The sequence below is a fragment of the Protopterus annectens genome, chromosome 4.part0 (genome assembly GCF_019279795.1).
Source record: "Protopterus annectens isolate FY-2018-M chromosome 4.part0, PAN1.0, whole genome shotgun sequence".
In the NCBI taxonomy this organism is placed as follows: Eukaryota; Metazoa; Chordata; order Ceratodontiformes; family Protopteridae; genus Protopterus; species Protopterus annectens.
In genome coordinates, this window is record NC_056733.1 from 1840938373 (window position 1) to 1840951843 (window position 13471).

The window sequence follows — 13471 nt, forward strand, 5'->3', positions numbered from 1 at the left end:
AATCCCCAGCACCCACATAACCTATGGTAAATTTCTGTACACAAACATCTGAGCAGGGATGTTTTAGAATGTTTGTGGTTGAGGACAGAGGCTATTATCAGTTTTATCCTAACAGGGTCATATCATATAACTCCATCCAGGCTCAAGAGTGCAATCAGAAAATGAAAGCATTTTATTCTCCTCATTTTTCCTCAACCAAAAGCAGCTTTTTGGGGGTCCCCACAGTCAAGGATAATTAAGGGAGCCCCCTGTACCTATTTATACAGTCTAGGGAGTGGAGGCCACCTGATACCTAGGAGATCTAAGTGTCTGAATGCCTATGACATACATTATGCTTTACTTCTGAAAAATAATCACTTGTTAGCTACATTTTTATTGATACCCTGAAGAATAATGTGTGTGTTCTGGCATTATTGGATGTATGCATTTCTAAAAATCAGTGATATTTTACACACACACACACACACACACACACACACACACACACACACACACACACACACACACACACACACACACACATCACAGCAATGTTAATTTTCTACTTATTTCAGCAAGTACATTGTACAACACTATTACTGCTACACAAGATCAGTGACTGCTGTTTAGCAGTCATCAAACAGCAACAGTGATAAGACAATTTTATTTACCTCAGTAAGTAGTAAATTAATACCTATCACTATCCCTGATTTCACAGATATTCCTGATTTTGTCTCATAATTTTATTCTGTCACACTAAATCAAGTAATCAGAGTTTTACACTTATTGTCTAAAAAATGCATGTTGATGCAAAATGTGTTATTCTAGTAACCTTTTTTGAATTAGAGTAATATATAAAATGTGTTCCTCATTTTGAGACTTTGATATGCTATTATTTTTATCATTGAACAGAATTCTTCAGTAAAGACGTTGAGAGTTATAGTATCAGTTGTTCCGCCAGTATGTGTAAAACCTCTGAAAAAGATACCATCCCTGAAGATTAGAAGCACCACCTCTTAAACTCCACAGTTTGGACTGAGATCAGTCACCCTAGGCTGCTGATCTCTCTAGTGCTTACTCTGCTTATGTTCATTACAGCTTTGTCCTAACAGGGTCATATTACAGTCCTGTTCAGGTTAAAGAGTGTAACTGAAAATTAATACATTTTTTTCTCCTCATTTTTCCCCAACCAACAGCAGCTTTTGTGGGGCCCCCACACAGTCAATGAGGATTAAGGGCCCCCCCTGCAGCCACAGTTATTGCAGGTACCTAAAGCTGGCTATGTTGTTAATTTTAGTGAAGAGGATGTCCACCAACAGGGCTTAACTAGGCTGGAGCATTATATCATTGGTAAAATATTTAATGAAATTGTAAAGTCTGTTACCTGACAAAATACTGTTACTATAGCTAAAGATGTTTGAATTTTGAAGGAGATAAATACGAGTTATTGTTACTTATCTAGTTTAAGTATACAAGCTTGCTGTACTAGCTTTTGTTGGTTTGACAGACATGTTACAAAATATCAAGATTACATAAGTTGCAGTGGTTGGGGGCCCCCAGGACCAGGGGACTCCCAGTGACTGCAGGGTTCGCTAGTGCCTAAAACCGGCTATGCTAGGGGCATTGACTACAACTCTGATCTGAGATATATATAACAATAAGTATCCTTTTCTGTGTATTTAAACTGTTTTTTTATTGTATCTGCTTTATTTTCTGAAAAAAATATATATACTTGTTCCCTGCCTTTGTAAGCAAGTATAGTCCAGTTTTCAGGTTAATGCTGAATTCAGGGCTGTGTTACAAATCTCTGTGTTTGCCCATACCTTACTTAGATAGAAGGAAGTTTCTCTGTTTATCTGTGAGAGAGGGGAGCTTTGAGCAGCCTATCTGTCCCTGGAGGAGTGGTTTCAGCCCATAAATTAGTAGTTTATTGGCCACTTTGGGCTTATTTCTATCTCTTTCATTTCCCTGCTCTAAAAACTGCATTTGCTCAGATTTGCACACTGGGCAGCCCCAGTTAGCTAGGGTGCAACAATTCCCGGCTCCACAAAGTCTCCTCTTCAATTTTTCCCTTGGAACTAGACAAACTTTCAACTTAAGCACTCAAGCCATTCATTTTTCAGCCCAGCACTTGCTCAAAACTCATAGCAAGCACTTACAAACCCTAGCACTAGACCCCCATATACTGTACAGAAGGACAAGGCACTCTATTCAACCTTACCAATCATTCAGTAAAACAGTTCACTGTACCTATCCAGGCATGTTCAAAGGGCAGTTTCAGGTGTACTCTTCAGTCCAACTGGTGAATCTGGGCATTTTGAGGCAATATTACAACTGCCTCATGTACACAGATAACCCTCTCCTCCTACCACCAAACACTAATACATCGATAATTAATTCCGAAACCAGCTACCGACTACCGAATACCAACAATAGAAAGCTGGAAATACTGCCACGGATGCACAATAAATGAAAACCGGAGTCAAAAGAAAAAATACGTTCTTTTAATAGACCATTTAAAAAAAAACACTTCAACATTAACATTAAGCACTTTCATCCACGCTAAGGTGGACTTCATCAGATTCTGAAGATTGTTGAAGTGTTTTTTTTAAAATGGTCTATTAAAAGAACGTATTTTTTCTTCTTACTTCGGTTTTCATTTATTGTGCATCCGTGACAGTGTTTCTAGCTTTCTATTGTTGAAACACTAATGCATGCGAGAGATGCAGTTATACAGCCAAACTGGAGGCTAAGCTCTCTCAACCCAAGACTGGATCAGACAGTCAAGAGGAGAAGGGAAATACTTGCATTATACCACCAGTTTCACATAGGCCCATCAAACCAGCAACGGCAAAAAACACACATAAATATACGAAAACATACTCAGAGGCTCTAAATAAAAATCTGGAAAGGCAACAGAGACCTCCAAAGCAGACATCCAAGCAAACTCCATTCCCAAACACAAACCATGAAACACATACTTCACAAAACCAGTGTGCCATGCAATCACTGCCCTTAAGGCAAAATAACATACCCAGCATGCTAGAAATAGGTGACTCTATACTCAGGCACACTGACGTCCCACTCACTAGGCTGAATAAGGAGAAGGCTACTGTTAGCTGCCTGTCGGGTTCCAGGATCCGCCACATAACACAAGCACTCAGGTCACTCCAGAACAAGTACAAATACAACTCTGTCATTGTCCATGTTGGTGTGAATGACCTGAGCTCTACCTCCCTGGACTACATGAAAAGAGACATGGAAGAGCTCTCTGATCACATAGCCCAGGCTGATATGACCTTGACCCTGAGTAGCATCCTGCCCTCACCAAGAATGATACCACGGTATAAAGAAAAAAAATATCAATTTCAACAATTGGCTAAGTTTCTGGTGTCATTCAAAGGGGATCCAGTGTCTGTCCACCTGGGATGACATGCTCGACAAGCCACGCTGCTTCGCTAGAGACAGCTTGCACCTGTCACCCTTAGGTTTTCGAATACTGGCCAAGGCTCTTGCCACCCCTGTAGTGCCTTTTTTAGGCAAGGCTCAAAAGACAAACCCATTGCTGTAAATAGCACAAGTAACAAAAAACTGAGGGTAATGCTACTCAATGCCAGAAGTCTAAACCTCAAAATGCACACACTCGAGGCACTCCTCAGTATAGAGAAAATCGATATATGTGCAGTAACAGAAACCTGGTTTAAGGATCCAGAGAGCACTCCAGCACTACCAGGCTACAACTCATAGCATACATTTCGGCCACAGAACCTGAACCTAAATACAAAACGCGGGGGCGTATCCATATTCATCAAGGATACCTACACTTCCAGGTTAGTGGTATAGCACGATGCTTCAGAGATCATCCACATGCAACTAACATTGGGCAAAACTGCAATTCAAATTGTAGCTTGCTACAGATCACCCACCATGTCCCAGGACCCCCATTCCAACTTTCTGGAGACACTGGGAAACATAAAGGTCCTGCCAAACATTTTAATATTGGGTGATTTCAATTATTCAAGCATTAACTGGGAGAACTACTCAAGTACTAACTCCCTTGCCCAGCACTTCCTAGAATTTATAAACTCACACACCCTGGATCAACTGGTCAACACTCGCACCAGAGGTAATAACATATTCGACCTGGTCATCACCAACATGGGCGACTGGTGTTCCACACCAGAGGTCAACCCTTCGCTGATTAGATCTGACCATAAACAAATCACTTTGGATATCCACATTCCGCCCCCACCCCCGGACAAGGAAACCACCATGAAAAACTTTTCAAAGGCAAACTTCATGTTACTTAAGACCGAGGTGGAAAGTTTCAAAACCCCCATGCTAAAGGTCAACACTGTCCAAGCTGCAAAATCCTTTACTAATGCATTCTACGGGCACCTGCAAGAATGCATGGATTATGCTATCCCAAGCAAAACCAAGACTCCTCCAAGAAAAGAAAAACAGTCTGGTGGACCCCTGCCATAAACAAACTATACAATAGAAGGAGGAAACTAGTAAGAAAAGAGTAAACTCCCAAGAAGGGAAGACATCCCTGATCACTATCAGCAAGAAACTATGATCCCTCATAAAATCATCCAAGGCGAGCTTCGAAAAAAAAATTGCCAAGGACTCCAAAGGTAACAACAAGGCATTCTTTAGCTATACCAAGAATCTAAGTGGCAATGTTCAGATCTGCTCAGAGTTAGTGCAGAATGGCACAAAATACACTGAACCGACCGATATCGCCAACATCCTTGCAGACAGGTTCAGTGCAAACTTCACCTCCCTCTCACCCCCAAAAGGGCCCATAACCATACCAGAAGAATGTAGAGGCCCTGAAATCACAGACACTCAGGTTAAAACGGCCCTCTCTAAATCCAAAAACACAGCATCAATGGGACTGGACGGTGTCCCAGGCTGCGTCCTACATGAGCTCAAAGATGAACTAACCCCTCACCTAAACACACTGTTCAAACTCAGCCTCTCCACAGGCTAAGTACCCATAGAGTGGCGCACAGCAGCTGTTATTTCACTCCACAAAGGTGGAGCCACAACAGACCCCGGGAACTATCGCCCTACAAGTCTGACTAGCTTGGTCTGCAAGGCTATGGACCGCATCACCATGGAACTCATTAACAGAGACATTGAGAACCTCCAAACACTGGACCCTACCCAGTTCAGCTTTGTTAAGGGCAGATCAAGCCTCCTAAACCTGGTGGACTTCTTTGAGACAGTTACCAAGGCTATAGACAAGGGAAAGGTGGTACACACAGCCTACCTAGACCTTGCAAAGGCCTCCAACACCATTCTGGTATTATAAACAAGCTCACCAGCCTGAACATAAATTCCTACATCACAAGATGGGTTGCCAACTGGCACATGGACAGAACCCACATGGTGAGAGTTGCGGGAGCTAGGTCCGACTCTAAACCAGTTACAAGAGGCATTCCCCAGGGCTCAGTCTTAGGACCCCTCCTGTTTGGCATATACTTCTCAGAGGTACAGGCAAACACAGGAGGACTATGGCTGACCAAGTTCACAGATGACTGCAAATTAGGGGCTATAATTGACTCTCTGGCTGGCACAGACATCCTCCAAAAGGGTCTCATTGAGACGGACACCTGGTGTCAAAATGATGGCCTCAAGCTAAATGCCAAAAAGTACATAGTCATCCCCTTTGGAAAAAAACAAAGTACCCACAAACTACCACATAGATGGTAGCCCTCTAAGTACAGAAGATGTAATAAGGGATCTGGGGACCCAAGTAGATAGTAATCTCTCCTTTTATAATCACATTGCCAAAGTGGTTAGAAAATCCTTCTATGTGGCCCACCTAATCACAAAAGGGTTCGAATCCAGATCAAAAGAGGTCATTGTGCCCCTCTACTCATCACTCATCAGACCCATCATAGAGTACAATGCCCCATTTGGTATGTTCCTTACAAGACACCTGCAATGGCTGGAAAGACCACAGAAATACCTCACCAAGAGGATCACTGGCCTCAAACAGATGCCCTATGCAGCTCAACTGAAGAAACTCCAGCTGTACTCGGTTGCATACCACCTACTCAGAGGTGATCTCTGCCTGACATACAAGGCCATTTCCTACCCAGAATTGATGGACATGCTCCACCTAAAGAAAACCATATCCCCTTGAGCCACATGCTCTAGGGATCTAAACCTCACCACAACAATAAATAGGACATGCTGGAGGGATAAATTCCTGTCCCAGAGACTTCCCATACTTTGGAACAAGATTCCAATCTACATTAGGCAGAGCTCCTCGCTAACACTATTCAAGAGAAACCTTGACAAGTGGATGGGAAACAGAAAGTTTACCTCGGGGATCACTTCAGTGGCTCTGCTGGACAGAGGCACAGGGAACTAATCTAAGGGGGCGGCGAAAGCCAACACATTTTGGCTAGGATTATAAATGCCTTCGGGCAGATAGCCTAGTACCTACCTATGAATCTATGAACCTATAACAATTAGTCAACTAATATGTATTGTGTTTGCATTCAAGCTGTAGAACAGTGAAGGAAGTTAGCCATTATCCTTATGACACTTGCAGCTACATTCATTGGTGAAGTTTATTTATTATTTAATTATTTTTATTTATTTTACATTTGTTGACCGGGATAGTCTGACTGGATACATGTCCATTTTCAGTGGAGGCCCGGGGAGAAAATCTCCAAGATAATAATTCACATTGAACATTTAGTAAATGCTAGTTTCAAGCAGATTACAGTCATAAGCAGTACCAGCATTTACAACATATAGTACTAACTTATTATAAAATACTTTACAAAACATACATTTATTTTCAAAGTTAAACATACATAACATTACATTCAGGTTTAAGACACAGTGAGCAGCAGTTATACAACTGACTCTTCCTGAAATGGAGTGGTAGAAAAAAAAAGAAATAGAGAAGTCACTAGTCATGGTTAGTGGAAGGATATAACCAATGAGTTTTGAAGTATTTCTTGAGTTTATTTTTGAATTGAGTTAGTTAGGGTTCTAGGGTCAAGTCAGCTGGGAGTCTGTTCCATATTTTTCCAACAGAGTTGGCAAACAGAGAGTCCCCAGCTGAGTAGTTGGATTTGTATGTTTGAACAAGGAGTCTAGTGGATGATCGCAGTGGCTGGGTGCTGGTGTAGGGGCTGATAATATTTTTTAGTGCAGGTGTATTTTCTGGTTGGTAAAGGACTTTATGTGCTACTGTTATCTGGTTGAACTGCAGTAGGCTTGGCAGTTCAAGCCATCCTAGGTGATTTAGGTTGTGACAGTGGTGTGTCCGGTAGGCTGTGCCAGTAGCAAATCTGACAATGTGGTTATAGCAGGATGATAGTTTATTAAGATCTGTTTTGTTTAGGTTGGAGAATAGAGGTGAGGCATAGAGAAGAGTTGATAGCAAATGGGAACAGGCAATTGCAGTTCTAGCAAGTGGGGTAAGGAAAGGTTTGATTTTGTTAAGAGAGCCAAGTTGTTTATTAATGGTTTTGATAGTCTGATTGATATGCACATCAAACTTCAGGTTGTTATCAACTATGACACCCAGTAGTTTAGTTTGGGCTTCTGGGGAGATGATAGTGCCATTGTTAGCAGTTATGTTGAAGGATGGCAGGGGGGGGGGTCCTGCATATGGGGGAGAAGAGGAGCTACTTAGTTTTGTTAGGGTTTAGGATTAGATGTTGATTGGAGAGCCATTTTTACACTGCATTGAAGGTATTTTGGGTTAATGTGAATAAAGTAGCTGGTGAGGTGTCAGAACAAATCAAGGTGGAGTCATCTGCATATTGAATGTAGGTAGCATCTGGGATGATGGAATGAAGGTCGTTGATTAAGATGGAGAAAAGAAGGGGTCCTAGTATCGAGCTCTGGGGGACTCCTAATGTGATGGGTAGGCGAGATGATAGCTTGTCCTGCCATAGTACTGCCTGTTGCCTGCCCTGTAGGTAGGAATGAAACCATTGGAGTGCATGGTTGTTTAAGGAGAAGGCCTTCAAGGTATTTATAAGCATTTTGTCGTCAACCATGTCAAAAGCCTTGGATCGATCTAGAAAGAGTGCTGAGGATAGTTTGTTATTATTGCTGTTGTGGTTAATGAAGTTAGAGAAAGAGAGGAGGGCAGAAGTACTACTGTGCTGTGGCTTAAAGCCATGCTGAAACTTGGACAACAGCTTGTTGTGTGTGAGGTAGTGCATGAGTTGTATGTGTACACACTTCTCCATAATGTTAGCTAGAGGTGACAGAATAGCTAAGGGTCTAGAATATGACAGTTCAGTGGAACTGCCTCCTTTATGGAGAGGTGTGACATGGGAGATTTTCCATATAGTGGGTACAGTAGCTTCAGATATAGCTCTCTTGATCAAGATTGAGATGGGGTATGCTATGGTGTCAGCAGCCTTTTACAGATAGTCTGCTGGGAGGAGGTCTGCAGCTAGGGTGGTGAGTCTTAGTTTCTTAAGCAGGGCATGAATAAGTTGAATAGGAACAGGTTGAAAGGTAAAGTATGTTTGGGCACTGGGTGTGGCTACATTAGAATTAGAGCCAGTGGGAGAGAGTTGTCTGGCTAGTCTCTGTGAAGAAGCTGTTGAAGTTATTAGCAATGTCAACTGGGGATTTTTGTTGGGAAGCTGAGGTGAGTGGAGTGGCGGTTTGTCCTGGGTGGAGTAGTTTGTTTATTCCTGCCCAGAACTTTTGAGGTTTGTTTTGGTGTTTTTGTAGTAGATGGTAGTAGTGGTTCTGTTTTTTCTAAGGTTATGGATTTTTTGGTGTCATTCCTTAGCTGTCTGAATCTTAATTGATCAAGTGGGGCTTTTGTTTTTCGGTAGGTGGCCCATGCTTTGTTTCTGAGTGAAATTTTGGTTTTGGTATCCTTAGAAAGCCATAGTGCAATATTAACATTGATTCTAATAGAGCAGCTGGGAGCATGGGAGTTAAGAATAGCAAGGAATTTGGTGTTAAGGTATGCTACAGCTTCATCTAGCGGGAGACTTTTACGTACTGACCAGTTGCATGCCTTAAGTTCATTTTGAAATTTGGTGAGAATAAAATTCTTGTTGTTTCTTAATGTTCTATAGGTAGGTTGGTAGACGCAGTCTACTTTGAGCATGATTACATAGGTGAGACAGTGGTCACTTAGGTCATCAGGCAAAGTGCCTGATTTATAAGACTGAAGATGGGTATTGATGAGTATCCAGTCTAGGTACTTTCCATGTTATTGGGTTTTCCTGTCCTGGTGGGGTATGTTATGATTTGAGTAAATCCATGGAGGTTTATGCGGGTTGTGGGGGTTTAACAAGAGCAAGTGTTCCAGTCAATGTTGAAATCCCCAAGAACATTTGTTTCTTGGGGGTAGTTATTGGATAACCAATATAAGAAATCTTCTTAGGTTTCTGTGTTCCTCCCTGGGGGAATGTAGACACAGACAATGTTTACATTTTTGTTTTTGTTAATTTGTAGTTTTGAGATAAGATTTTCAGCATTATTGAACTGAGGAGGTTGCTGGGTGTCTATGCTGACAGATAGGGTAAACTTGTAAAGTATGGCTACCCCACCACCCTTTCTAGTGGTATGGTCTAGTCAAAACATACTATACCGTGGTGGCAGAATCTCATGGTCCTTGGTGGCAGGCTTTAGCCATGTTTCTGTTAGGCATAGTATATCTGGGGAATAAACAGCTAAGAGGACATGCAGGTGCTGAGTTTTGTTATTTATGCTCCTAATGTTTAAATGGCAGGACAGCAGTGAGTTAGGAAGTCTAATTGTTGGATCTATGGTGATAGGGGATATAGAAGGGGGATTAGGGCTAACAGATGGGGATGGACCAGGGCTTGGGTGGATGTTGCCATCCTTTGTGAGGTTGTAGTGTATCCTGAGTATGAGTTTTAAGATTTTGAATAAAGTTTTGTAATAGTGTCTAGTTTTAGGACTAATGTAACTAGGTCTAGTAAGATGGTAGTATTTAGGGGTTAAGGAGGTAAGTATGAGGGGAGTGAGTAAGGGTGCATTATTATCTGTTGTAGATGGGATGGATGTTTGGAATTTAGGGTAGTGGAAACCTGGGTGATCCTGATATTCGTAGGCAGTTAGGAGATATAGGATGAGTAAAAGGAGTAGAAGTAGAATTAATAAGACTATTTCGGGTGATAGCATACCTACTGAATGGGACTTGAAACTTAGGCAAAAGGAATAATAGAGTTGGAGGACTGGTGGTATCAGGTTGGGGGTGGTGCTGTTGAGTGACAACTTGTTACTGACTGGTTTAAAAAACTGGGGTGTGGTCTAGTACCAATAAATGTAGCAGCACCAGGGGCAGGAGGAATTTGGGAGCAGGGTGGGGTGTGAATCAAGCCCGAGCGAAGCGAGGGCAAGCGGAGCAGGGATGAACCAATGCCTGTACTAAGTTTTAGCAGTTTAACCTGTATGAGGAAAGAGAGGGTGGGGGAAAAAGGAGGCTGCAGGAGTGGTTAGAGGAATACCTTGGATTGACTCAAGACATCACACCAGAGGTAAGTTGAATGTAAGGGTCTAAAATCTGCACTCAACACTGTAATGTTACTTGCACTTAGCACTTTAAGTTTATTTATGTTTAGCAGGAAAGACAGACAAACAGTATACAATTTTGAGGATTTTTATAAGGGTTACTTGTTCAAATGTCAGACAAGCAAGTAAAACTTTCAACAGGAATCTATGTCTGAGTGTTAGAAAGCCAGAAATGTACAAATTATACCTGTAAAAATTAGGGTCAGAGAGACAAATGTAAGAGTCAGTGTGCTTTAGTTACAGGGGAAGTAGGCAAACACTCAAGTAGAAAAGAGCCCTATGGCTGACCAAAATGGTGACTTGCTTAATTACACAGCAGTGTAAGAGAAAGCTTAACAAATGCTTTTTATATGTGTAACCTACTCTGATTAATTGCTGGGAGAAACAATTTTTGTTGTGTTTTCCAATTACAATCCTGTAGACACCATTATTCAGGAGCTGTAGTATGTTATTGTAGGTAAATGTGAAGTTCAACTAGGAAAAGAGAAAAGCAGAGATTCTAGGGTAAGCATTAAAACAGCAACAGGCAGTTATTTTATAATAGTACATTCAGAAAGGTTTTTTGGGGGGGTAAAGTAGCAGACTTCAGAATGGATTAAGATTTATAGCTAAGAAACCTTAGCAAGAGAGCAATGCAATAAACACTTGTCAGATTTTAAAGATATACCAGTAAAACTAAATCAATCATTCACAATAGTACAACTGGAAAATTGTCAGTAAAAGCAATTCGGGTAAAGCTAGCACAAATTATTCAGGTCATAAAAGCACTTCTTCAATGTGTGTGTGTGTGCAATTTAAACATTAAAAACATATGCAGCAAGTAGTAGCTCTCATTATACACTTTCTCTAGGTACAGGCTCAGTTTAAACACAGATATTACCACAGAAATTCAGTAAACTCAATAGCTACTTATAGAGCTTCTACAACAAAAATAGAACAGTCCATGCAGAATCAGAATTTAGCATCAGGTCATTCAGTTACACACACAAAAAAAAAAAACAGTAAAAAAAAAATCCATACAATGAAGAAACTTACCCTGAGTCACACCAGGTCAGCCAAGGGGAGAAGAGAGAGAAAAATCCTAAGCACCTAGATTTAAAAATGATGCCTGTGCTAAGTTGTAGCAGTTTAACCTGTATGAGGAAAGAGGGGGGTTGGGGAAAAAAGAAGGCAGTAGGAGTGGCCAAAGGAATACCCTGGATTGACTCAAGACACCACACCAGAGGTAAGTTGAATCTAAGGGCCTAAATTCTGCACTCAGCACTGTAATGTTACTTCCACTCAGCACTTTCAGTTTACTTATGTTTAGCAGGAAAGACAGACCAACAGTATACAACTTTGAGGATTTTTACAAGGGTTACTTGTTCAAATGTCAGACAAGTAAGTAAAACATTCAACAGGAATCTATGGGAAATGCTTGCACAAATCTGATTTAAAGTCCTTTAGATGATTCCAGGTTGCAGGACTTAGGCAAGAAAAAGCAATTTCTCCCATTTTATTTTTAAAAGGGTCCCTATTAATATAATATTGTCTTCTTTGTTATTCCTTAAAGAGTAGGCTTGTTCCCTAAACTGCAATTTTGATCTTAAAGATGGACATTATCCAAGTACTGAGATTTTTAAGAGGCACGCAGCTGAATAGGAAAGATGCTCAATCATTAAAAGGCAACCAGTTTTAGCAGTACTTAATGCGCAATTTCTCTTAGCTGGTGTGGGCACTGCTAAACAATACCAGTTTAAGCAGTCCTCAGCTCAGCTAAGTGGGTTTGTGCACCATTAAGCATTGCAAAACCTTGCCAGTTTAAGCACTGGTCAGCTAAGTTTAGCAGGTTTGCACAGTACTAAGCTTTGCTTAGCAATTTAAAAAAGATGGTCCAATAGTGGCAAAGGGTGCGAAAACAGCCTTATTTAAGCAGAACAGTTGGGAATACAGCCAGAACCAGTTGAAGTTTGATCACTGCAGGAGCTATGGCTGGAGTTGGAGAGGGTGTGCACTTCCAGGTGCAGAGTTGAGGCATTTTGGAGTCCAGGGTCATGGTTGGGCTCCTTCTGAAAGACCATGGTGGCCGGCAGTTGCAGGGCCAGTACCAGGGCTCTGAATACAAGTCAGAGGCCTGGGACCAGCTGGCACATGACCTCATCACTGTAACTGGCACCTCTACACTGGTGAGCATGTGTGTCATCATTATGATGACCTAAAACATAGAAAGGGGGAGCTCTTGGCCAAATGGATGCAAGATGCTCGGGACCGCAATGTCCCAGAAGTTTGTTAAGTATAGGAACCATTGATTTACCAAATTCTAGTATGAATATTTGATAGACAGGTATGCATAATGGTGTATTTTCCCCACACAGCTGCAGAGGAGAGGGCTCGCAACCTGGAGGCCCATGCAGGGTGCCTGGTCAGGATGTCCCAAGAGTGTGGTGAGTACAGATATATCTTGCAATATATAGTAATCTAATTAAGAAAGAGTACATTAGTAACTGTCAGTAGCTATAGTCTTTTGTGAGTATACTGCAATGAATGTGTACATAGACCTGGACTAATATTAGTGAGTATTGTCAGGTACAGTTCAATATAGATGAAAGCATGAAACACACTACTGTTATGGAAAGAAAGTTAATACGCCATTAATAATGTTAGGGAATAACATGTGTATATTGTATTAATAATACATAGTCTGATAATAAAGTACACCGGCATTGAAAATGTGAAGGGAATAAATTAACTGCATTCCTAATCTACAGGAAATACAGTCGAACTGCATTCAGAATTGTGAAGAAATAGATAGTACTGCATAGAGTGTGTAATTATAGATGTCTTTCAATGCCTGCATTATTTAAAGTGTAGAACAGTAAAGATTGTCAGCTGTATACCAATCACTGTGTCATGTCACCCTCATTAAATCTGTGTTTTATCAATTGCTGTGTGTATTGTGGGC